The sequence below is a fragment of the Melospiza melodia genome, chromosome 2 (genome assembly GCF_035770615.1).
Source record: "Melospiza melodia melodia isolate bMelMel2 chromosome 2, bMelMel2.pri, whole genome shotgun sequence".
Lineage (NCBI taxonomy): Eukaryota > Metazoa > Chordata > Aves > Passeriformes > Passerellidae > Melospiza > Melospiza melodia.
The window spans coordinates 82,356,107-82,381,237 of NC_086195.1; the positions used below are offsets into that span (position 1 = coordinate 82,356,107).

General features: G+C 41.2%; 1 protein-coding gene across 2 annotated transcripts in view; it reads left to right on the forward strand.

The window, feature by feature from the left end:
* The first annotated feature begins 3,855 nt into the window (after positions 1-3,855).
* WASF3 (WASP family member 3) overlaps positions 3,856-25,131 on the forward strand; it is a 64,806-nt gene continuing 43,530 nt past the window's right edge. For both annotated transcript variants that reach the window (XM_063149073.1, XM_063149074.1), the window contains exons 1-2: positions 3,856-3,920; positions 22,523-22,613. The gene's annotated coding sequence lies outside the window, so the exon portion shown is untranslated. The remainder of the gene's footprint in view (positions 3,921-22,522; positions 22,614-25,131) is intronic.

Here is a 25,131-nt window from a genome sequence, read left to right on the forward strand (position 1 = left end):
CCTTCCCCCTGGTTCCCAGTTTTTAGTTTCATCCCATTAGTCCTAGCTGTGCCACACTAAATCAACAGTGCACTACTAAATACAGCTTTCTGCAGATAATTTTTTAATCTCTTAGGGAACTTGGCATCATGTCTTTCCTGTGTTTATTTTTATAAAGGGAGCTTGTTCAACTGGCAATGCTGTAAAACCATTGAGAGAGTCTGTGCACTCCTGCTATAGATCACCAGTCTTTGCTTCATAGGATATCCTGCTACACTGCCCTCCCAAAATGTCAGGGCCAGCAAAGAAAAACGAGTGCTTTGCATAGCAAATAGTTTTTATGGCTTACAGTTAATGGGCCTTACTATTAATTGGCAGAATTACAACTCCTGTTTAGTTGATGAAAGTAGCTGTCTTGAAAAGTTATTAGGCTTCCTTTTGTTCTTGCTTCCCTGCATTTTTTTTTCTCAAGATTGATTACACAGTGACTCTTTGAACTTATGTTGAATGTTTCCTTTGAGGATCTACTTGCATCTTGGTTTCATATTCTTTGTTTAGTCTTTCAGTATTCCAGCAATCCAGGGATAGTAAAAGGAAAACAATAAAGAAAAAGCAAAACAATTAATAGTGTCAAGAAAGTATTCCTGAAAAATGTGAGTCACTTGGTAGTATCAGTAACACTGAAAATAAGAATAGTATGAGAAATACATATGCAGCCTTATCAAGGCTAAAGAGTTTTGTGATAAAGGAAAATAAACTCCCTTGACAGACATGTAGTAATTCAGAGAGCATCTTAGGTTGTGCAGTGTCTGTATCTGCTGGCTATCCTAAATCAATTACTTCAGTCAAGACATGGTTCCCCTTTCTCTGGGGTGCGGCTGTGGATGGAGGGAAAGCAATTTATTTCAAAAGCTGATTCAGCAAGAAACTCTGCAGGGGCCTATCAATGTACCATTAATAATCAGAGATGCTGTAATGATTATCAGAGGTGTTGTAAATCATTTGCACAACACTATTTATTTTAACATTATTCAGCAATTTTGTGTTTCCTGAAAGACAAAAAGGTTTTCATATCATGAAATATGCTCTCCAGCAGGAAGCAACAAGCTGTATAACAGGCTTTCAAAATATTGTTTTTTCTTATGCTGTATCTTTTTTTTTTTTTTTTTGTGTGTGGGAAATTAACTATTCAAGAAGATGAGGTCCTTATAAATTTGATCTACACCAGTGATATTATATGCAGACATTAAGAAAATGTCATGCTCACTTCCACTAACTCATCTTGGTTTCAGTCTCCAATAACCCTCCCTTTTCATTACCCTCTGAAGTCTGGTTCTTCCTTCAAGTGAAATTAATAGAAGATCAATCCTGGATATCTCTTGGTGTGCCAGTCCAAACCTCTATTTACATCATTCAGAGGGCTTATCTGAAGCACAATTTAACTTAAAAATAATATTGGTTCATACAAATGCTGATTCAATTATTCCTTGCATTTCATTTAACCACCTTTCTTTTTCTCTTAATGAAAACTCAATACCAATTCAACACGACTTGTTTGGCAGATTTGCCTTATTTGCAAATTCAAAAGCAAGGTCAAAGCAGCAGTAATAAAGCTGTGCCTGAGCTCCTTTCTTACAAGGAAAGATGTTACTAGAAATGGCATTAAGAATGTCATGAGTACAGAGGAGAAAAATGAAAGCTAAGAAATAATCCAGGAGACTGGGAAGCAGCCGGAATGAAATAAATGCTAATTAATACCTTGCATCACACAGGCTACTTACTTGTATTGATGGAGCAGAAAAAAACTACTGGTAGACATAGATCATGACATTTTGAAATTAATATTTTTAAAACCTCAAGATCCGATTTTCAGCATGAAAAAAGGACCACTGAATGAGTATAAGTGCAGCTGTATTTTAACAATAGCAAGTAATTTTCCTTCTGTTTTGTTTTACAGTCTTTGAAGAGCTTCCATTTGCTGCATATGTATTTCAGGAAAAATACTCTTCTTTTGGATAGAGAACAATTTTTTCTGAAAACCTTGAGACTATTTTGCTCTTAGGAATTTTGTCCCACAAAGCCCTAATACTGAGTAAAAAGCCTACTGCTTCCTTCTTTTAGGGTTATGTTACTTAAAGACTTCTTTTCTGTTTACTTTGCTAGTGATCATAAAACTGTCACCCTCAGCAGTTCAAAGCTGGTGCTTTTTCCCGCGTAATCTGGAGTGATTACAGCAGTGGTTCTCGGCTGTTGCTTCTTACCACGACCGACACAAGTACCTCAAATACAAATAATCTTTTCTGAGAATTATAGGAATCTCACATACTGAGTTTTTGTGGGGTTTTTTGGTGAAAAGGAGGTACTTTTGAGCCTGCAACTTTGCTGTAAGGCAAGATGTGGGTAACTGGAGTGGTTCATCTGGGTTGAGCTCAGTTTTGGTCGCCAATTGACTGGAGATGGTGTTTAAAAAAACTCTACGTTCAACTGTGATTATTTTTATTGACTAAATAGTATTTATTCAATACGACTCCAGAGAGAGTGGCTGCCCCTTCAGCTTTCTACAGCCTGAGACACCACTGCCTCACGGCTCCTTGCGGTCCAAGTGTCTGCAGCGGAGCAGCCCGAGTCCCCATGGATGGGGCCGGCAGCTGAGCTGGTTAGATCGCCTGCTGCCCATCCGTGCCTGCTCCCCTTCTGTAGAGCATTATTCCATGATCATGGCAGTCTTCCTGACCTCTTTGTTCCATGTAAAGAGACTCTATCGATCTGGGCAGCCTGCTGAACGGGGCAGAGCAGCTGATCATCACCTTCATGAGCTCGCTGGTTTTGGGTGTCCTGTGTTAGTTGTCATGAGTTATTGAAGTGAAACCGCCCGGGCCATCAAAATAAATTTAGCAGTTGTTCTACACACCCTGCCCCTCTAAATCGGAATCACGTGATACACTCCCACCTACTTTTTTCCTAAAGGCTTTTCGGCGCGCAACAAAAGCCCCCGCCGCAGGGCCAGCCACAAAGGCCGGCAGCTCAGACGCAGCTGGAAGGGGCACAGCGCTGGGGCTCGGCCGGCAGCTGCAGCCCCGCAATGCACCTGCCCAGCGGGGAGAGAGCCCGTCTGGATAAACAGGGATCTCTTGGGGGCCCGCATGCCCAGGAGCTGGATTCAGTAGGAATTGGGTCGCCAGGGCAAGAAAAGGGCAGCGGGGGTGGGTGTGCTTGTGGCAGTCGGGAATGAGGGCAGAAGCGCCGCAGAGGCCTCTTGCGGGCAGAAAAGGGGCCGGGGCGGTGGGTGGGTGACAGCACCGACCCCGCGGGCTACGTGAGGGAGGCTCCAGATGGCCACGGGGGGACAGCGAGGCACTGGGTACCGCTGTCCCGCAGCCGGGGCCGGCCGGGGAAGGGGCGGCTCGGGCACTGAGGGAGAGGCGCCTGCTCCCGAGGGACGCGTCAGGGAGCCCGAGGGCAGCCGCCACACCCTGGGCGCTTGGGCGGCCTCATGGGGTCAGGCGGGACCCAGGTCAGGGCGGGCAGGGGTCGAAGCGCCGGGTATGGGCCCGCCAGCTGGGAGAGAGATGAAAGGATGAAGGGAGGGAGGGAGGGAGGGAAGGATGAGGGAATGAGGGAGGGAGGAGGGACGGAATCGCCATCCCTCGCTCCCAGCCGCTTGCCAGCCCCAGGTAGGGGCCGATGATTGACAGCTGACACCGCCCCCCCGGCGCTCTCATTGGCCGTTCCCCATGCCGATCAGCGCTCAGCGCCGCCGGCGCCTGCTTCCCATTGGTGGGCTGTGCCCCGCCCCTCGCGCAGGAACCTTAAGGGCGGTGAGGGGGCGGAGCCTGCGGCTGAGGGGGCGGGGCGGCGGCGGCTTAGCCCGCGAAGGCGGCGGCGGCTGGAGCGCTGGAACGGCGGCGGCCGGAGCGGGATGGGACGGAGCGCTGCGTCAGGTGGGTGCGGGGCTCCGCTCCAGCCCCTCGTAGCCACGGTGCAGGGAGGGCAGGAGGGCGGGCGGCCGCGCTCAGAGGGTCCTTTCCCGTCCTGCGAGGAGCGCGGAGGGCGAGCAGTCGCTTTTTAGCGGTCTCCAGCCCGCGGGGATAATCTCGGCGCTGCCCTGCGGGAGCCCCCTTTCTCCTCCCGGCCGCGGCGGGAGCTGCTGGCTGTGCTCCGCTGGCCCGGGCTGAGCTGCCCGTCCTCGGGCCCTCTCGCCTCAGCTTTGTTCCGAGTCCTCCGCCGGCCTCGGCCCCTCGCCCGTCCCCGGAGCCGCGCGGCGCGCTCCCCTTCCCCCCCGCGCTCTCGGGGAGGCTCCGGAGCCCTCCGTGCTGGGGTCGGGGACGGGCCCCCGGCCTGTTCCCCGCGGCGCTCCGATGGGGCAGCGGGAGTACGGCCCATGCCCGGGAGCCGCCCGTGGGGAGCTCGTTCCCCGCTCGTGTTCGGCCCCCGAGAGCGGCCCCCGGCACCGCCGAGGCTTTTTGATGTCCGGCGCTCTTCAAGTATTTAAGAAATAATCGTCTTTGGCTTTGAAGGACGCTGGGAGTCCTTGACAGCTCGGGAACTTTTAAGCTCTTCCCCGCCCCACCACATTCCCCCCCCCCCCTTCTTTTAATTTTTTTGTTTCTACTTGACTCTTTAGTAAATGTGTCGCTGAGAAGAAGTCTGGAGTCTGAGTGCAGGCGTGTGAAGACAGGGATTTATCTCAACTGTTCAATGTCTAACACTGAACTAAAAGCAGTTAAAAAATGCTTTGTTGATTCCCTTTCTTTCCGATATAGTTCAGTATTCGCTGCAGATAACAGAAGAAGGGCTGATAGTTTTAGGTTGAGCAGTAATCAGTGAAGTGGGGCCAGTACTTGAGTGATTGGATACAGTTGTGAGATCCCTTGATAGAAGACACTTCAAAGCACAAATGGTGTAGTGTGTGTGATGTTTGTGCAGGAATAGGAAAAAGCTGTACTTCTTTGTGCCTCTTTTGTAAACTGCAGCGAATGAGGGGACAGTGTTCCTGCTAGAAAAAGATGGGGCAAATTACGAAAGCAGCCAGGAACTTTATGAAACTTTAAATCTGGGGATGAGGAGGTTGTTTATTCTTGCCTATCATGCAAGACCGGCCTTCTTTTTAAAACTTGACATAGGGAATCAAAAAATATTACATTTAGAGGAGACAGACTGTTGTTTTGACTTTGGCTGATACAGTATTTTCCATAAACTAATAGCGAGTGTACTTGTGGAGAGGAATGAAGTAATGGAATAAGGCTGCAGTTCTTATCCTCCAGCAGGCTGTCCCACACTGCAGCGCTCTGTAGTTCAGATGTGAAGTTATGTGGCCTCTAATATACAGAGGCTGACATGATGCAAAATAATTATGCTGCACTAAAGTGCTCAAGCTGGAAATCTGTGCAAGTTACTGGTTACAGTGCTTGCAAACTTCATGATTGAAGATTAAACTCTGTGTTTGAGCAGTGGAACTGAGCTTTGACAGTTGTTATGCTACAGCTTTTTGCCTTTTAAGTTCTCATCAGAAGAAAATATGCTAAGATGGAAGGACAGTTATCTGCCCACGGGCCCCAAGTCATTCTTAGTAAGAATTAGGATGTTTTATCTGTAGCTATTCATTTGAGACTAGGACCATACTATGTTTCCCTTAAGTGATGTGGAAACTTGATTTGTTTCCAGCTGAATTCTGGGGATGAGTTGTGCAAAGCAAACTTTTTCTGTCCCTTGCTGGAAGATTAGTTTTGTGTTTATATAGCTAGAGGCAGTATGAATGGAGTTATTAGGCAGTGAACACAGAGGTTTTGTTGTACATGAAATAATGTATAATTGAGCCAGTCCTCTTCTCGTTTTCCATGGCTGTTTTCCTCAGATAAAGAGAAAATAGAAAACATTTTTTTATCAGATACTGAAACAATAGTCTTGATTATACTCAATAGTTACAGAAATTGAATAGTCTTTGTTAATCTTCTTATTTGTCGATGGAAGTATTAAAAATTACTTTACATGCCAGAAATAGAATTGCGTGTGTTTTAAAAAGGTATTTTCATAGCAGGAATAAGTTACTGTGGCTTCATGTTTGATTTTTATGGTATAACACATGTGACATTTCATAGTTAATAACAGCATAAACCTGTTTTGTTCCTCAGTATATGCTTTATCTGTAAAACATGCCTCAAGGGATCATGATTTTACGAGAAGCAATATAAACTCCTTCTATGTCAACTACTCTTTAGTGTGCCTACTTTAGCTCAGGTTTATTTACTTTATTCTTCAGTGAGAAGGTACATGCCATTTACTTGTCTGAAACAAGAATAGCAGTGTCTGTGGGCAGTATTGCTGTATGGAGGAAAGAGAAAGAAAAGCCATCATCTGACAGATGATAGAGTGTTTTGAAGTGTCTTATACAGTGATGAGAAAGACAGGGTTTCTGGAAAGCTAACCAAACCAGAGAGGATACTTTGGTGAAGAATTCCAGAAGAATTTTCCATCACTGTATCAGTGTGACCTGGACATGAATTAGCTTTCATGCCTTTGCAAGTCTTTGTTTTTTGATTAAACTTCCTGCATGAACAGTCACATATTAGTGTACTCTTTGTTCTTTTGAGCAGTCTCAGAGCACTCTCTTCCAGAGTTCTCTTGACTGCTTTGTGTGAGGAAGAAGCAAAAAATACTGCTGCAGGTAATTTCAGTCTGCTCTTGCAGGCCTGTCTTTAACTGATGTGTACTTCATGTTGTCTTGTAACTGCTCTGCAATCTTGTATAATACAACTCTTCTTGGACTTTTCAGTTCAAATGGGATGTGTTATGACTTCTGGTTCATGTGTGGCTCCAGTTAAAATTATTAGACAAGCTGTGGTCATTACTTTTGACTTGTTTTTCTTTTATTTTTTCTTGCATGGGATCCTGAGCACAGGCAGTGTATCACATGAATTACACTGCTGGTGTAAGTTACTGACCAGGCTGTGTGTGCCCAGTGGGTTATGATACGGAGTTTTGTTAATTATCTCCATAGCAGAAGTACATTAGCATACAGTGCTGATGGGGAGCAATTGGTCTTGTCTTCTCTAATCTTAATGGCATGCAGTAGATGGAGATCATTGATAGGATCAGATTACAAATGTCTTCCAGTGTAGGATGTAGCTGTGCTTTGCCTTTGGAAGCTTCCCTGTACAAGGAGTATGATGAATTGCAGGCTGTCACTGCTTATTCTCTTAAAAGGAAAGGTGGAGGTAGAGGGTGACTATTAACTTCTCCATATGGAAGGCTCACATACAGAATACCTGTAATCTAAGAAAAATTAGTGTCTTGACTGAGAATTAAATCAAAGCATCTCGAGCCTTAGCTCTAGCAGAGCTGCCATAGCACTTACATTCTCTCCTGAGAACTTAGTCTGCCTTTAGAGGTAAAAATTACAATAATCTCAAGTTACACTAGAATTATTTATTACAGTTTAACCAAATGTTTTCCTTCACATTTAACTATTATTTAGATCCAAGTCAGCCTTTGATAAAAGTTGTTGAAATGTTGCATTGGGTTCTTTTCCTAACTGGTAAAGCACAGTTGTTTTTTCCCCCTCTTTTGAAAATTCAGATAACTGAAATATTTTTAGCTACTGATGGATGTAATTTCTTCTGCCACAAGAAGAATCAAAATGCTTGGGCAGAAATTAAGAAATTTGTACAAACAGCTGGAGATCAAAATGGCAGCCTTTATGCTGATTTAAGCTGCGAACTTTGAGCTTATCTTTGATTTCTTCATTTTTGGCAAGGGAGGTAGCTGAAGAATTATTTTGAAGGCTTCTAAGTATGGTAAATATTTGTTGGATTTGCTGGTTTTTATTTGTGTTAAGGATTTATAGGTGTCTGGAATTTCAACATGTTGTGAATTAGTTTTTCCTTTCACATACTAAAATATTCTGCTATGGAACTGATGGTGTTTTCTGCATCTAGCAATGACCCAGAATGTATGGGGATTTTTTTTTTCTCAATTCAGCAGAATTTTAGTTAATCGTTAATCCTTCAAAATTCTTGGAGCCCGTTCCTATCTAAAAAACAGAATCTCTTTATTCTAACAGAGATTGGGTAGCCAAATTCAATGGTAGGGGAAAGCATGTGTTTCTACTGAGTGTAAAGCATAGTATGCCTCATTTATTAAATATATTGGTTTTGAGTATTCATTGTACTTGTGCCACTTGCATGCTTGAACTGATGTACATTTTCAAGTGTATGTTTTGGAAGCAGAGAAATTGAAATTGTTATTCAGTACTTCAGCTGATGGATCCCAGATTTCTTGGGCATATTCACAGTGGCAAACTACTTTGCTCATAACAAGTAATAGTTGGAGAGCTTGTGATGCATAATACATCAAAACATGTTAGTAGTATCCAGTCAACGTTGGAATTGATTTCTTGGTGTTGGTTTTGAAATCCGAAAAGGTCAGTATCAAGCGATGCTGAGTGAGGAAAGCCATTCATTTACTATGGACTTGGTGGTGTTGTAACAGAGCAACAGGCAGCTGTGGAGACTAATGTGCTGGAAGACAAGGCCTGCAAAGCTTGTTTTATTTTGAGACTTCAAACAGCCTTTGGAAACACTTCTTTGAGAAGTTCTTCTGCCTCATTACATGTGAATGGATAAATGAAGTTTGAACTTGTGAATTAAAAGGCGGGCTTTAGTGGCAATGTGGCTTTTTAGTTTGTTTTTCTGCAGCAGTTAGGTCTTGCTGATCAGTTTTCTATAGAATGTTGAAATTCTCTGGAACTTATATCAGCACTGATTTACTGCAGAGTTATTTCCTGGGAAAGTAGTGTTTTTCTTTATAAAGCTTGGCTGCTGCTTTGAATGCTTAAACAGCTGCAAACATGGACAAGAATACATCACTTCAAGTGAAGCCTTTGATTTCATGCTGAATTTGAAGACACTCTTGTATCACTGTTTTTTGCATATGGAATATTGAAGTTTCTTCTCACCTCTATATGCCAGCTTGAGCTGGAGCGGAGCTGCAGTTAAATCTTAAGTCATATTTAAAGAAGATGTCTTGGTGCAGTTATACTAGTGGTTTGGTTACAGTATCAGATTATTTAACTGAATAGTAGGAGAAGGGTATTTGCATTGCTAGACAAGCAGCTGTGCAAGCCATGTGCTTTCCATCCAGTCTTCTTTTGGCAGAAGGAACCAGGAACTAGCGTTTCAGCAGCTTCTTTTTTTTTCCCCTAGATGGAGGAGATCTTGTCTCCCTCTGCTCAGCCAGCTTGCTTCTCTTGAAGCTTTCCCTTCCAATCCTACAGGTCTTGTACATGTTCACTGTAGCAGGCATCAAGCACTGCTCATGCTCTTGTAGACTATGCTGAAATTTCAGGTATCCTTTGATACAGGGTGGGTAGCTCCACACCAGCACATAGTGAACATTAGGAGCTACACGTAGTTATAGCTCAAGCTATTCTTGCTGTAAAGACAGACATTCATGTCTAGTTGCTGAATTTCTGTACTGGATTTGCACTGATAATGACAAGAGAAGCTTCCATGTTGTTGGACTAATAAGTGGTAGCCTTAAGGATTTTTATTGTCCCAAAATAGCTTCATTTGAAATACTAATGTAACATCATTGGGATTCTGATTTTTTTTCTAGAATACTTGCTGCCTTATCGGAGAAGGTGTGTGCTTTGTGAAGTGTTGTTCTGGTTGCTGTACTAACAACTCTGAGGGCCTTGGATCTGCAGCTTGCTGTCATGCTTGGTCACACAGCTGGCTGAAGCACTGTCTGTCTAGTTGGCTTGATGCTGGAGCAGCCTTAGCAATCTTCTGTAATTTCTCTGTCTTGGAGGGTGATGGCAAGATTCTGTTCAATGGGATTTAGAATTCTACTTGCAAAAACTGCAGAGAGAGAGGTGTTTCACATATATTTCACACCTGGGGAAGATTTCAGAACTTCTGTTGTCTTAGCTGCTTGGAATGGACTAAATATTTTACATTATTTAGTAAATTGGTCCAGTTACTATTTCTGTGCATTATTAATGAAGGACAGAGTCAAATATTGTAGCAGACTGAACCCTCATCTTAAATCTCCGGCTTTCTGCAATATGCAGAAATAAATCTTATGTAGTATATAGCCCAATCTGCATTTTTCTGTTAGCTGTTTTGTCTCTTAATGTGGGACTATTGAGGCAGCAGTATTTCTGAAATAATCACCTTTACTGGGTATGTAGTATGTATTACTGCTGCCTGTGACAGTGACTGCTGAAACCCCAAATTCTTTGCCTTCTCTCCCCGTTTCATGCTTTAAAATGAAGCTGTTAAATGCTTTGTGTGCCACTTCCTCATTTGCATTTTCTGTTCCAGTTCCTCTTGCTGCAAACTCTCGCTGATGCATTTTTTCTGAAGTCTGTTACTTCCCTTCGAAAGTCACTCCTATATCCTAGTAATCCCTGTAAAAAGACAGACGTTATGATGAACTTCTGCTTTGTGTCGTTTCTAGTAAAACCCACTCATGCCTTCTTTTTGAGAGTGAAATACTTGGAGATGTAAAAAAACCAAACCCCAGCAAAAACCACAACAAAAACCCTTCCCAGCTGCCACGTGCATCCCTGAAAAAATTTAAAATGGAGGGAAGTAGATGCAAGACATGAAGTGTAAATCCTTGCCAAATGTAAATCCGTCTTCTCTTAGCTGAGTGAACTGCTTACTATCAAATTTCTTTAAGCCACAGAATGTTGGTTTTGGCAGGAACATCAGAAAGAGTATTCTTTCTTTTAAACAGTTGTTGTTTGGAAAACAAGCATATGTTTGGCATCATCATAGACTTCTAAAAGAGGAAAAAGTGGTTTTATTTTCAAAACATATAGTAGAACTGTATTTTCAGCAGAATCAAATGTTAAATGCTTCTGGAAGCTTAAATATAATAGTGTGTCCATACAGTTGGTTGTCAAGGTTGAAACAACAAGCATAGTTAGCCTCGAAGCTGCTAAATGCTAATCCAAGCTTGGCAAGTATTTTTCTCAGCCAATTGAACTGAGGAAGTTAGAGAAGCACATAGACAGCCTGTAGTCAAGTTTTTAAAAGCAAACTTAAATGTTGAGGTTCAGTTATAAAAAATGCAGCCTTATTTTATAACTTTGGTAATGGTGATGTTGACTGTAAGACCTGTGACTCTAAATCTGTACTTTGAGTATCCCCACTCTTATTCATCCTGGTGGAATTGTTGCTGTTAATGCTTTTGAATATGAAGCATTAGAAAGTATACTGAATTAGATTTTGTGAACCTAAGGGATGATAGTCTAAATAGTGACCAGCTTTGATTTGTTGGTCAAAGGTAAGATAACTTGCTTCGTGCCTCATCACAGAACAATGAATGCAGCACAGACCAGTCTGGGTTACTCAAAGAAATTTGTGTAGGCTCACTGAGTTACGGGGATAGGCTAAGAAATGAGAAGAATTGTGTGTTTTAGCACTGGGTGGGAAACATCAGGGAGATTGAACTGTGAGGGTGAGAAGTATGGATGTTGAATCTAGAGGAATAAAACTAGTGAATTTAATTGAGGGTTACTGAGAGTTGTTATAATCTCTTGAAGATGTTTAACCTGATATTTTAGAGCTAAAATATAGAGGAAACCTTCAAACAAAAGCTTGTCTGAAATACAAAGCTTGAAGGACAAGTGTTCTTTTGTGAGAAGTGTATTTTTGAGACTTCTAAATCCACTTTGAACAGAATACTAAAATAAATGTAACTCTAGGAAGATAAGACTCTAGAAATAATTGAATTCTGCTGTGGATTAGTTAATTTGCATTATGTTAGTAGTGTTCTCTAAAATATGCCTTCCATACCTTTTTTTTGCTCATTTCTGCAGGTGTATAATGAAGTGTTCATCCTCTTTTCTTGTTCAAAGCACACAGGACTTGATGATTTAAATCAGATTCTTATTGGGTGCTATAAGAAGAACAAACTTGGCCAAAGTGGGAACCTTAAGCAGTATGGGGTTTTTTTTGTAGGCTTGAAATAACTTTTGGTGACTCTGCATATAAGAGAACATGACCTATGGAACAGCTGGCCCATAAGAAGTAGTTTTGTTGCAGAACAGACTTATTTACATGTTCACTTGGTAATAGGCTACTCCTAAATAAATGCCTTTCTCAAGGGCAAGATACCCCTATACTGTTGCTGTACTTGAAAATGAGGTAGTTGTGAAAACATTAGGTCTTAAAAGTGTTGGGGGCACTTACCTTTTGAAAAAAAAGTGTGATTCCTATGATAATTTGCAGCATGGTTTTCTAAAATAACAAAGTCAGTATTCATCTGCACTGTGTAGAAGGAAACACTGTATTATTTGGGATCAGATGATAGTTTTAAGTGGTACTTCATAAAGGAGGCTTTGGAAAAAAAACTAACAAACCCCAAACATCAACAAAAACCTTCAAACAAACAAGGTTCCCTGTCTTCTTGATGATCCGTTTTAGTTCATTGTGCTTGGTGCAGAATTTGCCAGAGTTTTATAACCTGTAACAACATGAATGGTCTGCTCAAATGATTGTGGTGCTTACACCTCCTGGGCACTTGTTGGTCATAGAGGTGATGTCTGAAGAGCTACATGAGCATTTAAAACTGAGGTCAGGTGTGGTAGGAGAGGAAAGGCATCGGGTTCTGCATCTGCTGTGGCTTTGCTTGCAGCCTTGCACCCATCTGCAGTGCATGTGCTGGTGCTCTTTGAACAAAGCTTCGTGCATGGCATATCAGTAGTTTTAACTAAGCCTCCCTGTTTGGCTCTATTTTATTCCTCTACTGCTCTCTGGCCAGCACCGAGCAGCTGTTAAATAAAGAGGGAAAGAGGAAACCACGTGTCACAGCTGTGCAGCTGTGGTCCTGCCCGCTGGGAAGTGGAGTTGTTACTCTTCAAAGCACTGTGTGGTTTCTGCATTTTATATGGAGATGAGAAGAGGTGGATTTGAAGCTGTGCTGGGTTTCCTGCTGTCTTTTATCTCTTCCTATCCTAGAATGAAGTGGTCAATAATATCCAGAATGTCATTGCTTCCATTTCCAGATGTAAGCTGCACATTGCTCTGGAGCTGTCAACTGCTGCCTGGGCAAGCATGGCATGGCCCTGGGACATGGCATCCCTTCTTTCCTGGGACATCCTCTGCCTCCACTCCTGCCTACATAGGGTTAAACAGAATAGCTGCTCTTCAAATGAAAAAAAATTCTTGCATGTTTACTGGCAGCCCCTGTCTTTCAGCAACCAGTTGCCACATTAATTTTTTTTTTTCCCCAAAAGTCAAGATATTTTGCATCTTACATGATGTGAATCTGTATTTAATTACTGGAAATCTAAATTATTTATGTTTTTCAAAATATAAATAGAGGAAGGCAAAATTGAAATGGATATTTTCTGGTTGTTGGAAGACTGAGGAAGGGATGCAGACAAGAAACCAATCCAGAATAGGATAATTTACCTGCAATCACATTATTATGGAGATGTCTGAGATGTATGTATTAAGTAATTTAGGTTTTCTTTGTGGTCACATCATATCTTAGTTATTGTTTCTAAATCTCTTAATGGAAATTACTTTGTGAGATACTGCATTTGTGGCAGCTGACTGCCTCTTCTTCCTCCTCCCTAGTAGAAAGTACTAAACATGGCTGCAAATGTCATAGTGAAGTAATCTGAAGGATTGAATTTATGGGAATATTTAGTGGGAACAGGTAAAATTAGTCTCTTTATTTAGTATCAACTGTGTGGTGTTGAATCTGATGGTAAGGCAGATGACCTGGATGGTTTATGTGATTAGGATAATGAAGTCGATATTTTTCATTACCTATATTAAAAAAGTATTTTAAATTCCTTTTTATGAAAAGAGGACTTAATTAAAACCATAAAAATCCCATGGTAACAGCAGGCATGATTGCTTTAAGCCACTTCAGCCTTCTTTTCAAAAGAAAAAGTGGACTTTATTTCACATACTTCTGGATTTTTGGTGATTTGTTTGATCTTCCTAAACTGCTAAGCTCCTCTACATTGAGTGAGATTTGAGGTCACAGATCCATGCAAAACTGCTTTAGTTTAACTGGCTTATAAATAAAAATGTTTATAACAAAAAAGACCCAGAAGAAACAAACAAAACTGTTGCATCTGGCCCTTTAAAAACAGGAGAAGGGAGGGAAAAAACCCCCTAGAGAAACTGTGATAGACCTGAACCATGTAACTAATGCTAAAGTATGCCAGTCTCTTTCAAGAACAGCTTTCCAGCTGGGATGAAATAAGGAATAATTCAATACATAAGTTTCACCTGTTAAAAAGCTTTCATTTCTGTCCCTCCCTTCTCGCCCACCTTATTTCTTTACATAATAATGTCCTTGATTGAACCCCATAGGTCAGCTGTAAGGAGTCATTAACTGTTGAATTGCACTGAGCTTTAATTTTCTAAATGGTGGCTCTTTAATGATTAATCTGTATGATACCTCTTGTTTGAAAACAATTTATATGGTTTTTGAGACTTTAAAATTGGGGGAAAACGCCACACATTTCACAAATAATCTTCATAGTGATAAAACATACTGGTTTTATGTATGTAGAGAGATCTGTATCTGTAGGTACACAAGGCTTTATAAATGAAATAATTACAGCATTAGCTGCATGCACACATGAGTATGTGCATATAAGAGAGATGTTTACGGGAACAGAGTATTTCAGTTGGAAGTATTTGTCCAGTCCAGCTGCCCGACTGCTTCATGCTTCAAAGTTAAAGCATGTCCTTAGGGATGTTGTTCAAATGCCTCTTAAACACTGTCAGGAGTTGAGGCATCAAGCACCTCTCTGGAAAGCCTGTTTGAGTGTGTGACCCCTCCCTTGGTGATGAAACACTTCCTGCTGTCCAGCCTGAACCTCGCCTGGAGCAGCTTTGAACCGTTCCCACGTATCCTGTCACTGGGGCCCAAGGAGCAGAGGTCAATCCTTCTCTTTTCACATCCCTTCCTTGGGGAGCTGTGGAGAGCAGTAAGGTCACCACTCAACCTCTGCTTGTCCAAACTAGACAAACCCCAAGTCCTCAGCCACTCATTACAGGACTTTTCCTCACAGGCCCTTCTTCAGCTTTGTTGAGCCTCTCTGGACACATTCAAGCACCTTCACAGCCTTCATAAATTGTGCACCTGAGAACAGTAGACAGTCCTTGAGGTGAGGCCACATCAACACTGAGTGCAGCAGGACAATCTCCTCTTTTGCCTGGCTGGTGATGCTGTTTGATTCATCCTGGGATGGGGTTTGCCCTCTTGTCTGCCAGGGCTCACTGCTGACTCAGACTGAGCTTCTGCCCACCATGTACTCCAGATCCCTCTCCTAGTTTATATTTGTGTCTGGCATTACTTTGTCCCAGGTGCACAATTTATGAAGCTTTGGACTCGTTGAATTTCGTGCTATAAATCATAGACCAGTGTTCCAATCTATGTAGATCCCCCTACACAAAGCCCCCTGTTCCTCAGGAAAGCCAAAAGCAGCTCCCAGTTTGGTGTCACCAGGAAGCTCAGTAAAGGTGCACTGCCCTCCTGCATCCAGATTGTTGGGAAGTACAGGAACAGGAGTGGCCCTGGAACTGATCCCTGAGGAGCACTGCTGGGGACCGGTCACCAGCTGTACCCCCTTCACTTTACAACCCTTTGAGCTCTGCCCTTCAGCCAGTCCTTCACCCAGCACACCATGGACCCACTTGTCCTGCAGCTGGACAACTTGTCCAGAAGGATGCTGTGACAGTATCAAAAGCTTTCCTAAAAAATCCAGAAAAAGACATTTACTGCCTTGCCTTCTTTAGATCTGTGACCTTATCAGAAAATGTTACCAAATTAGCTTATTAGTTATGACTTTCCTTTTGTGAACCCATATTTACTGTGCCTGGTAATTGCATTATTCTCTAAATTCCTTTCAGTATTACCCAGTATAATCTTTTCTTCTATGATTTTTCCAAGAGCTGAGACCACTTTAATAGGGCTGTCGTTTCTTGGATCTTCCTTCATACCCTCCTTGTAAATTGGAATAAAACTAGATCTGGATCAGCAGGGACCTCTCTCAACTCTGAAGACTTTTGGTAGATGATAGACAGGGGTGCTGATGAAGCATCCACCAGCTCCTTCAGAACTCTGGGATGACTCCCATTGTTCCCCATGGAATTGGAAATATTCAGCTGATCCCTTAGAATTTCATTGTCCGTAAATGGAAACTTGCTGTTCCCCCACTCACTGTCTTCCATCTTGGGAGTGGGCAGCCCCAGGTCCGTCAGTATTGTGACTGAAGCCGCCTGGCCAGCAGCTTGGGGGAGGTGATTTTCAACTTCTGCTTCGCTCTTGTGAGATCCCACCTGCAGTGCTGCACCCAGCTCTGAGGCCCCAAGCTAAGAAGGATGTGGACATGTTGGAGCAAGTCCAGAGGAAAGCTGTGAAAATAATCAGAGGGCTGTACCACATCTCCTGTGTACACAGGCTCAGAGAGCTGGGGCTGTTCAGCCTGGGCAAGAGAAGGCCTTTTGTAACAGGACAAGAGGCAATGGCTCTATACTGAAAGAGAGTGGATAGGAAGGAGTTCTTCACTCTGAGGGTGGTGAGGCACCAGAACAAGTTGCCTAGAGGTGTTGTGGATTCCCCATCCCTGGAAGTGTTCAAAGCCAAGTGGCTCTGAGCAGCCAGGGATAGTGGATGGTGTCTCTGCCCATGGCAGGGGGTTTGGAACAAGATGATCATTAAAGTTACTTCCAACCTAAACCATTCTGTAATGGAAAAAACCACTGAACGACATTGTTTTTAATTCACCCCCAGCAGTCACTTAATCATCTCCCACAAGTCCAATGTTTTGTTTTAGACCCCTTGCTATTTATATACTTTAAAAAGCCATTTTAAGGGATCATAAAGCAGTTCCCAATGTAAGCAAGCTTCATATCTCAGTTGTGGTTTTTTAACAAAGGATGTGGCCTTTTAGGAGGACATAATAACAGGGAAGGTGAGTTTTTTCCATATATCTACCCACTCTAGATCACAAAGCATTATTCTGTCTGCTAAGGTGAAGGATGTGCCTTCTGTTCTCCAGACATTAAATCTGAGTGCTTTTATGTTTTTTCATTTCTCTTTCACCACCTTGCTGTGGGGAAATTAGCCATGGAGTGATGCGAGTTCCTGCTTTCAGCTAGATCCAGATGTAAAAATACGTTTTGGCCCTGAATGGGGTGTGCTAGAGAGAGAAGCTGCTTGCTTGATCCAGGCTGTGACCATCTGCATAATTGTGATTCCATGGAATTGAAGTTGGCTGTCAGCTACAGCAGTGCTGAGTTGTTTAGTAGGACCTTGGTGCTGCCTCCTTCCCTGTTGCACTTCTTTATTCGTGTGGTGTTTTTTCCGCTTTTTAAAAACCACATCAGTTTTGTTTAATTTTTCTTCTGTTCCTGAACATTCTGAAACCTACTAGATTTCATTTCTCAATCTTGAGGTGTCTCATTTGTGGTTTGTGTGTGTATATGGTATTTTTGGCTAATGCTTTTCAGCAGGATTCTGTGGCCTGTGCTGATTCATGCTTCCCTTACTCTGCCACTTCTCTCTAACATTATGAAACGGTAGAGTACAACCTGCATGAGCTTCTGCTATTTCTGGAGATGTATGAGTGAAGAAAATATTAAGTCTTGTTCAACACAAGGCGAAATCTGTTATTTGATTTGAATGTTGGCTGTTCATAACCTGACAATACTTTTTGATTGATTTTTGTCACCAAATGCAGGTACTTTAATGAAGCATTTAACTTGAAAGTCACATCACCTAGCCTTGGACTAATCCCCTTAATGAACCCACAGATTTTCTGTCTGGAGTACTACTTACATAAAGCACCTATCTTAGATGTTCATGCTTTTTAGCAGTGCCTGCTAACAACAAGAAGTGAGGTTGAATGCTCCAGAAAGCACAATGTAAGGGACTTTTTGATTTCAAGAAACATATTCTTAAATATTAGTAATTGAAAAACTGTGCTATGTAATGCTGGGTGGGTAACAACTGAAATGAGAGATGCTGTCTGCTGAGGATGACCCATTTTTAGTGTTGTTACATGACAGTGGGCATCCACTTGAGTGAAGGCATCAGAGTTCCTTTTGTGAAGCATTAGGGAGACATCTCTACAGGCTAGGAGGGAGCTCTTTGCTGTTCTGTAGAGAAGTGTACTCTGACCTTCTGGAGAAGAGTGCAGGGCTGTACTGGGGGAAAGAGCAGGCTGATAGTACAGAAGACTTGTACTGTGATATTAGGGTTGTTATCTGTGAAGAATTTAGGGATGGTGAATTCTGCCAGCAAACCTTTTCGAGTGTTTGAAAACATTTTGATATTGATATCCCATCTGAAATCTGCTCCTTTTCAGAGGTATTGGCCTTTTGTCTTTCCTGGTGGTGGAAGAACCCTCTCTTTTTGGATCAAAGACAAGAGAGCTGCTTCTTGTCTCTTGTGGTTGCTACCAGTAATTTGTGGTATAATCTTTGTTTGGCTTCATTTGCAGTGAAGAGTCAGTGCTGACCATAAGAAGAGAGTGTAGTCCTGGGCAGGCCTCTTGTTGAGACACCAGAGAGGTGATAGATGTAGGGATGGTCCTGCTTCCTACCAGCCAAGAATGTCTGACAAGCCACTGCTGTTACTGGCTGGCTTGTAAGCTTGATGGGCTGGCTTTTGTGGATTGCAAAATCTCTGAAGATCAAGTGTTTAACCTCAGATAAATTCCACAGGATGTTTAGGATTTTGCAAGCCTGCTGTTTAGATGGGTTTCCTCTGTCCAGTACTGAAGGAATGCTATACTCAGTCAAGTAGTGAATATTTGTACCATAATCCAGCGAGTGAAATGGAATAAAAGAGACACCAGAACTCCACACAGGTTGGATTTTTTTATTTTATCTGCCTGTGCTCTGAAGAAAAATTTCCAGAACTTGAACTTGTTTTCCTTGGACAGAATTGGTGGCAAAGGGCAGCTGGGTGTGGTGACTAAGTCTGACTCTCAGAGTGGTTCTCAAGAAGATGCAGAGTGGGAAAGTATCCCTTGAGGGCTTGTCAAAGGGCAGGTTGCTCTCTGCACTCCAAGTACAGTGTCTATCCCAAGTAATTTTGCATTTCTGGATGCTGCAGAGGCTCATGGATTGGACAACAGTGAGTGAATCTTTAATTAAAGACCACCTGGAAAACATGAGTTGCCATGTCTTTATGCTGCTCCTGTTCTGTGCTCAAACTTAAGACTGGGATATGGAGCAATCTAGTTTGGAGATTTAAAGATAGTCTAGTTTAAAATAAGAAACTTTTGAGTTGTCTTGATCAGTCTTAGGAAAGCTGCCTAAGATGTGCTCCTAAGAGGCCCCTCAGTTTTAAGTAACTGATTGTATGGCTCTTTTACAGAAAAGCCCCCATCCCACTGTAGAAGAACATAAGATCAAGGGGGACCTAACCACTAATTGATGTGTGGTTCTACTCTTTAAAGGCTTCAGAACCTGTCTGGGTTTTCCTAATGTGTGTTGCAGAGTTACAGTAGTTTCTAAGATTGAATTTCATATTTTAAGATTAAATACATGCAGAAATTTAACAAGGCAACCCAGTACTGAAGTTTTAAACCACTTTGTTTTTTGTCTCTATGCATTGGTAATGCAGTTACTTGAATTCAAACTATAGTGGTAAACTTTGGGTCTCCATATATGGAAATATATTTTAAAAACCATTCCCCTACCCCAGAAAGCAGACTTCAAAATAAAATCCTTTTTTCACCATTTTCATGATGACCTGCCATTTGGATACTTTTAATCCTCAATCTGTGTAAAAGTTATGTCTTGCATTAAATCCTTTATGTTTTTTTCCTGTGGATTTCTGAAGTAATCCTCTGTGTGCCATATAGCTTGTTCTTCAAATTGCTTGCCTATAATATTCTCATTTCTCGGAGTTTTGTTTAGAAAGCTTTAAAACATTGATTTTAAACAAAATTCAGCTGGATGTAAATTTCTTACCAGAAGTCAGTGTTACACATTCTGCGTGTCTAAATTCTTATCCTGTTGAAACTGTTTAGTACTTTCTGTAATTTAGTCAATGAATGTGTCAAATGGGGCACTTGGCAGAGGAGTCAGTGATGTTCTTGATAATGAGTAAGAATCTTTTTATAGTGCTTTTGTTTTTTTCCCTCTTGGGGATTTCATGGGAAACAAAGAATCCATTCAAAAGGGAATGTGTATGTTTTCACAGTTGGGCAGTTGATAGGTATTGCTGCGCTGTTAGCGGTGTACCAAAACATATTTTCCTTCCTGTATCTTGTGTTTTCATCATAGCTGTGTGTATCTTAAATGTGGAACTCGGAGAGAGTCTAACACTTTGTCTCTGGCTTATCCTGGGCCTTTTTCAATATTCTACTTAAAAAAATATAAAAAAATCTGATTGCAAAAAAAAAAAATAATCTAAAACTGCTTGACATTGACCACATCTTCATGTTTTTATTTGGCCAGGTAAGGATTTATACTGAAATACACGTCAAGATAGTTGATTTGATTTCACTGTGAAAGCTGAGATTTGTCTTCATGGCGTGGTAGTTCTCAGCTTTCCTTCCATACCTTTATAGGTTCTGTATTGTTGATCTGAGTGAGGAGTTCTTTCATCACAAAATGGCTTCAGGAATCCTATTGATGTAGTGCAGCACTGCAGACAGTGTGTAAATGTAAATGATGGAAGTAAACTGCAGCATGTGGACAAAAACGTGTCACTCATGTGGGGAACTGAGAACTTCCCAAAGTGCCTTTGCTGCTGAGGATATTGGAATGTGTAAAGACATTCTCAGACACCTTGGTAGTACTGAGGGTTTAAGATCTGTATGAAGTTCCAGTCACCTTGCACCACAAGTGCTCTATGATGTCTGTTCCAGAGTGTTGTTAATGTAGTGCTGTTTGCTCTGAAGCACATTTACTCTTTCCTGAGCCACAGGCATACTTAAGTCACTGCTGGTGGAAGTCACTTACAGGATCACAGAAAGGCTTGGGTTGAAGGGAATCAGGAAGAATATCTAGTTCCAATGCCATTGCCATGGGCAGAGCACTTTCCAGTAGGCCAGGCTGCTCAAAGCCCTATCCAAGATGCCCTTGAACACTTCCATAATTTCTCTGGGCAACCCATTCCAGTCTCACTACCCTCACAGTGAAGAACTTCTTTCCAATATATAGCCTAAACTTACCCTCTTTCAGTTTAAAGCCGTTCCCTCTTGTCTTTTCATTCCAAGTCCTTGTGAAAAGTCCATCTCTATCTCTCTTGTTGGTCTCCTCTTGGTACTGGAAGTTGCTGTAAGATCTCCCTGGAGCCTCCTCTTGTCCAGGATCCTGTCTTCATAGGGCAAGGTGCTCTAGCCCCTCTAATAATCATTGTGGCCCTCCTGGAATCCCTACAGCAGGTCCACATCCTTCTTATGTTAACTTAGGCAAATAGCTTTCCCCATATAGTACATCTGTCCTGGGAATGAGAACATGAATGAATTGTATGTATGGGAGCCTTTGTAATGTCTCTAATTTTTCTCTAAGCATATAAACCCTTAAGTGAGGACCAAGACCTTGGCCAACTGGTAGATTTTATGAGCAAGTTAACTAGAGGACAATATTTTATTTGGAATAGGTGTTTACTGCACCAGTGGTTGCTGGAATCAAGGTCTGCGCACCTTAAAGCTGTGGTATTCAGAGGGAGAATGAAGGAATGTGAGCAAGGCAGGTAGTGACAGTGACTGAGCAGGACGCTGCTGTCTTGCCTTTGAGAAATCTGTGTGGTGACTTGAACAGTGTTTTGCTCTTCTAGATGCTTTTTCTTTCTTACACATCATGGTTTATAATTGTGTCCTTGAGATAAAGAAGATTTTTTCCTCTTGTAAATTTTAATTGTCTAAAATATTTAGGCAAAAAAATGCATAGAGGCATTCTGGTAAAATTCTGGTAATAGTATCAGCCTCCTCTAAGCAAGTGATCTGGTTTAGAGATCATTTTTATATAGTTCTTGCCAAAAGGGCATTTATATCTTAACTGCAAAACCCCTTAATTTATAAAAATTTTGTGTATGACTAAATGCTAATCTAAAAGTTGTAGTGTTCTCTTGATGCTAGGAACTGTAATATTTTCATGAAAACATCTCATGACTTCATTTTTGCAGGAGATTCTCATTGTTTTTTTTTAGTCTGTTTTAGTGGGTTTCTGTTCAGTAATATTTAATTTGCTGTGAAGGATCTCAGAGGGATTTAAGACTGCTGTTTTATTGTGCATTTCTGTAGGCTGTTACATCATTTTTCCATCCCCGCAGTCTTCAAGTGAGTAAATGTTACTTTCTCTGCTGATATTTCTATTTAAAAATTGATTATAACATAACACAAGCTATTTTGTTACCTTGACAAAAATTAAGCTGTATCATGAAATATTTAGCACAAAATGGTTAAAACTGTCTGGATTCTACTCATGCATATTTTACTAAGGTTTTTTTTAGCTGATTACTGAACCGAGCCCCACTTTTAATGCATATTTTTAATTATTCTCATACTGAAAGACTAAGTTAGATTTGTCTTTGTTTGCAGAAAAAGCCACCTGAGTGTGCCAGGAAGTTAGAGAACAGCTGTCTTCTCAAAGGCATAAACAGTACGGATATTCCACGCTCCTTTTTAAATGGTAAGTTGTTCAAGAGAGCTCTTGTTGAAATTCCTTGTCACTTACTTTGCATTTGTGTGAGTCTGTTACAAATAGCTTGGGCGACTGTGATAAGTCCCTCAAACTGAACACCAGTGTTGAATTTTAGAAACTTTTCCAGAAGGTTTTGAGTTAGCCTTGGGAAGGTGGTTTATATTTTTGTGATATTGAAGATGTGCTGTATTAGGCCCTGAAACAAATGTCAAAAGCATTGCTCACCCAGGAGACTGGTAGCATTTAAATACTAATCTTATTGTGTAGAAACCGAAATAAATTTACTTTATTCATGGTTGTTCATGAGCTACTGGATTTATAAATTTGCATCTGTTAATTACTTTTACCCTGTATAATCTGTACTTTGTTGATGTATTGTCTAAGAGATTTAAACTAAATCTGCTGAAGTTGAATGTTTGCTGGCATCAAAGTGCAACGGATAATAAAAGATTTGTATTTATTGATATTAAACTAGCTGTGTGGGGAAATATTTCCCTGCCTCCAGTCTGTCTCACTGCCGCACTCAACACCAGGGAAATTTAGATAAGGATTATCTGTGGCATTGGTGGAAGAGTAGCACTTCCCTCATGTGTGACATAAGAGGTGGGACACACCTGGGGGTGCTAATGGAGGACTGCTGGCAAGGTGCAGACAATTTTGTTACGATAAGTAAAGCTGATAAATGTATGCATGTGTGTATTTACAGGGAGCTGCAGCCTGTTGACATTTGCAGTGGGAGAGAGAAAGTTTTTGAGCAGGGGAAGAAGCTGAAGAGCAGATTTGTTGTTCTTCCTTCTGAGAGGATGAGGTTAAAAGTAGTATTAGCTACCTGTAGGAGAGGCTGTTTTCTTCCAGCATTGCACAGCACAGTGCTGCCTTTGGCAGAAACCACGGCCAGCCTTGCTTCAGGGTCTCTGAGAAACAGTAAAGTATGCAGCAGTGATTTAGGAGACTGTTCAGGATACTATTCTCCTGTGTCCTAGAACTGTGTCCTATAGACTCTGTCTATAACCCTGACTGTGATCCTTTGCCACACTTTCCCCCTCAGCTGAAATTCACTTATGCTTAATTTCTGTGTTCTGAGAATATGCTTGATGATACTCGAGATGCTTTTCAGCATGCATGTTCTGAAAGAGATTGTACTTTAAGTTAGGAAAAAGAAGAATTCTGGAAAATGTGTGCATTCACAATTTCAAGTAGGAAACTGTTTTGAGGAATGAAGGAATAAGGAAGCAATAAGGAGTGGGAGGGTTATGGTAACAGCTTTTGAAGGAGAAGGGTGAAAGAAAACCCACTCTTTCCTCCTTTGCCCCTCTTGCATTGCCCATTAAATGGAAAGGTAAATCAATGGTTATATACTGAAATTGTTTGGAAAAAAGATGTCTTGCTGCAAATGTCAAAAGTGGAGGAAGTGTGTCAAGCAAAGTAAGTAGTCTGTAAGAAAAAAAATAAGGTAAACTAAATATACATATTGAAAATTTTGTCAATTCACTACTAGATTATTAGATTAGTATATTGCTTATTATTTAATGAAGGAGTGAATGTTACAGCACTGTTATATTTCAGTTGCTTTTCATGTGCATGGAAACATCATTGCTTTTATTTATGGGGAGCTATAGAAATTAGTTACTACAGGAATAAGAAGCTTGGTTTTGGAATATTTTACCTTGGTTATATTTATTAATAAGGCTTCAAAAATTATTTTCAGCTATTTGCTGTTCATTCTTAGTGTAGTTTTATAAAGCATTTTGTGTTTCTTTGTGCAGTTTAAGCCCAGCTTTCATGTAGAGTTTAATTGAAGTGTCAAGTGTTTAACTAGTCTGGAATTTAATGTAACTGATGCGTGTCTAAGCACAATGCTGAACATACTTGGAAATATCAACATTTAAGTTTTTTTAAAAAATATTAAAACCTAATTCTAGTGAACAAATTCTAATTTTTGGTCGAACATTGATCATTCATGTATCACAAACATTTGGATTGGACATACAATTTGGAAACTACCTGATCAATAAAATGAGAAACTTGTATTTAAAATAATGATTGATTTCTACAGAAATGTAATACATTTTCTTTTTAAATTTCTATTCAAAGAATTTCACTTTCAAGTCAATAAAAAATTTCAACAGCTTAATTCACCTGTATGTATGTGTAGTAAGGCATTTGAATTTGAAATTGTCACTTATTTGTCACTTGGATTATAGTTGTGCCTTGTCTTGCTTCTCTGGATTTCCTACTGTGTTTTGCCAATGTAAATGCCCCCAAAAGCTGTCAGATTGATAAAAACACTAGATTAAATATTATATTAAACCTGCAACACTACAGTACAAAAGTGTCTTCCACAAAGAAAGTTAGAGAACGTGCAGTGAGGAGTGAAATACCAGATGCAGGGCTTGAAAACAGCCTCTGATGCTTACTGGCCCCAGCTGTCAATTCAGTAGACTACCAGAGGAATTCTTTTGTCATCACATACGAGCAATTCTAAGAAATAGACGTTTACACTTAT